Raw genomic sequence first — 3,602 nt, 5'->3', positions numbered from 1 at the left:
CCTTTTATAAGATCCGTATAGCCCCCGGGCATAAGAGTAAAACGGCCTTTAGAATACGCTTCGGCCTCTTCGAGTAGCTAGTATATCCCTTTAGACTAAGCGGCGTACCCGCCACCTTTTAACGCTATATTAACTAAACCTTATAGGAGTTCCTTAACGACTTTATTATAGCCTATATCGACGACGTCCTAATCTACTCAAGTAGATCTTATAAGGACTATAAGGCGAAGGTCCGACTAATACTATATAGGCTTATAGATACCGGCCTAAATCTAGACCCGGCTAAATACGAGTTTAGCGTAATAACGGTAAACTACCTAGGCTATATCGTTATAGTGGGTAAAGGAGTATCCTATAACCCTAAAAAGTTAAAGGCTATCCGCGACTAGGAGGCCCCTACCTCTATAAAGGGAGTGCGAAGCTTTCTAGGATTCGCGAACTATTACTGGATATTTATCTACGACTTGGCTAATATTATGGCCCCCCTTATAGTATTAACGAAAAAGGACCGGCTTTTTAGGTGGGGGACTAAAGAAAACGCCGCCTTTAAGGAACTAAAACGACTCTTTTAGATAAAGCCTATCTTATAGTTATAGAACCCGGACCGTAAGACTATACTAGAAACCGACTACTCGGGTACGCGCTAGGTGGTATCCTATCCTAGGTGGATAAGCTAGGACGTCGCTACGTAGTCGTATATTACTCGCGTAAGCTTACCCCGGCGGAGTATAACTACCTTATCTATAATAAGGAAATACTAGTAATTATAAGCTATATACTAGCGTAAAAAGTAAAACTAACTAGCTACGAGTATTTTATAATACTATTAGACTATAAGGCTCTTAAGTACTTTATAACTAAACGGTCCCTTATTAAAAGGCAAAGCCGCTAGGCCGGCGAACTAGCCTTATTTAACTTTATACTAGAGTACTAGCCAGGTACTAAGAACTTCGCGGCGGATACCCTCTCCCGTCGCGAATAGGACGCCCTAAAGGATAGCTTAGATAACCGGGAATAGGGACGGGTAATCTAATTAATACCTAACTCCGCGATCCTAAAAACGATCCCCGAGCCAATAATACGGAGGATATCCGTTAAGCGTATATTTAAAGTAAATAAAGACCTTTAATAACTTTAGGACGAAACTATAAAGACCGACCCCTAATACTAAGGGGTCCTTTTTATAATCACCGCGAGAGCTTATAGCTTTAACCCCTCCCTTAGACTACGACTATAGATCGCGGAATATTCTCTTAACCCCGCGGGATATATAACCTTCTAGGATCGTCTCTAGGTTCTAAGCTCCGGAGAGGACTAGCCGCTAAGAGGATACTTAGTATAAGCGATCCACGACTCTATTATCGGCGGCTACCTAGGCAGGGAGAATATAATCGCTATAATAGCCCGATAATTCTTCTAGCCCGGTATAAATAAGGATATATAGAAGTTTATCTATAACTATAATCCGTGTAATAGGGGTAATTAGTAGCGGAATATAAAGCGCGGGCTATTAAAACTATTACCGATACTAAAGCGAATTCGTAGCTACCTCGTGATAGAGTTTATAACGGACTTACTATCTACTAGTAAGGGTAAGGCGAGGTTCTTATAGGTTATTATAGATAGGCTAATAAAGTCGGTAACGTTAAAAGCGATAAAAACGATAAAAGCAGAGGCCTATACGGAACGCTTCCTAAACTATTATTTTAGGTTCCACGGTATACCCGTCTTAATCGTTAACGACTAAGGTTTAAACTAGACCGGCAGGTTTTAGCGATACTTTTATAAACTTATAAGGATTAAGTAGCGACTTAGTATAGCTTACTACCCTTAGACCGATAAAGGGCCTAAAAGGCTAAACTAAGATATCTAGGCCTACCTCCGTGCCTTTATATACTATTCCTAGGATAACTAGGGTCGCCTATTACCCGCCCTGTAGTTGTCGCTTAATAGCAGGAAAAGCTTAATAACCTAGCTAAGCCCCTTCTTCTTAGAACACGGGTTCTATATTAACCCTATCTAAATCTATAACCCGATACCCGTATACCCGAAGGAAGCTACTGCCTATAACCTACCAAGTCACTTATAAGGGGCTATAGAGTTCGTATAGGTAGCTATAGCCTTAAAGTAATTATAGGATAAGGAATCCGCGAATAAGCGGCGACTTTTAATAGAGCGCTTTAAAATAAAAGACCTCGCCTAGCTTTTTATAGCTAACTACTTTACGCCTAGGCCCTTAAAGAAGCTAAGGTGGCTATACTAAAAGTATAAAGTAATAAAAGTAATTAACTCCTATATTATCGAGTTAGATATACCCTTAGGGATATATTCTCGCTTCTATATCGATATCCTCAAATAAGCTAGCCGCGACCCCCTCCCCGGCCAGGTTATAATTAACCCCTAGCCCGAACCGATTAGAGACATACTCTATAGTGATAAGGAGTAAGAGGTAGAAAGTATCTTATACGGCTAGAAGAAACGGCGAGGTTATAGCGTATAACGCGAGGTACTAGTATATTAGGCAGGATATACAGAACCTACTTAGGAGCTACTAGACGCCGTAAAGGATACTAAGGCGTTAAACGCCTATAAAGCAGAATATAGTCCCGCCGATAAGAATAACGGACTATTAGACGAATATACTATAAGGAGTATATAAGGATAAAAAGAACTTAATATAAGGGGGGTATAACTTATAGCCGCGAATTAATTAAGGAGGGGGAATTTACCGGCCCCCCCCTCCGGTATCTAAAGAAGTAAATAATACCTCCGCGGAGGACTTTAGTTAGCGGTATTACTATTCAGGCCACCCTTATTATTATTATTACTACTACCGGTAATAGGATTATTACCCTCCTAGAGGGCGGCGAGGATACCCTCTAGGAGGCGCGTTATTATAGCGCCCTGGGTATAAACCTCTTAACGGAGGGCCTCTACCTCGCGGCGGAGACCCTCGCTATTATTAACGGGGGCGGGGGCGGCGGTAATAGTAGTAATAGCGGCGGCAGCGGGGGGCTCCTCGGATAATAAAGCATAATAATCTCCGCTGGCTAATTTAAAGGCCTTACGGAGCTAGACTAAAGTTAGCGGCGACCTTAAGGATAGCTTAGGAGCACTTATATTATCGTTATTTAGATTATCGTGTATAGCGCGACCCGTAGTAGCTATAGGATAGACGAATTAGGCGGCGCTAGGAGGGAGCTAAAAAGGTTAGTCGCGACTACTTAGTTTACGGATTATAAGGAACTTATAGAGCGGTAAGCGTTAGATCCTATAGCGTACTCGTAACACTTAGGCTTTTTATAGGCGGCGCCCGGCCCCGATCAGTTATAACACGTTTAGTTAAATTTTATTTTAGCGCCCGCGATACGGTTAGCGTATAGCCGGTAAAAGTCGTTATAGTAATAACCGGGGGGATAACTAGGTCCGCGCTATCGCTTATTAGGTATGCCGGACTACCGGAGCGTTAATAAAGCCCTTATAGCGAAGTATAGGCTCTAGTCGTATACCTCTTTTTTACCGGGACGTTTACCGGTATTCGCTATTATAGCGATAGCCTCTTCGGCCACTTCCTTAACGGAGGGGGGGGGGGGGGGGGGGGG

This window comes from Sodiomyces alcalophilus, assembly GCF_042370955.1.
Source record: "Sodiomyces alcalophilus JCM 7366 unplaced genomic scaffold ACRALscaffold_3, whole genome shotgun sequence".
Classification (NCBI taxonomy): Eukaryota; Fungi; Ascomycota; class Sordariomycetes; order Glomerellales; family Plectosphaerellaceae; genus Sodiomyces; species Sodiomyces alcalophilus.
This window is presented reverse-complemented; position numbering follows the sequence as displayed.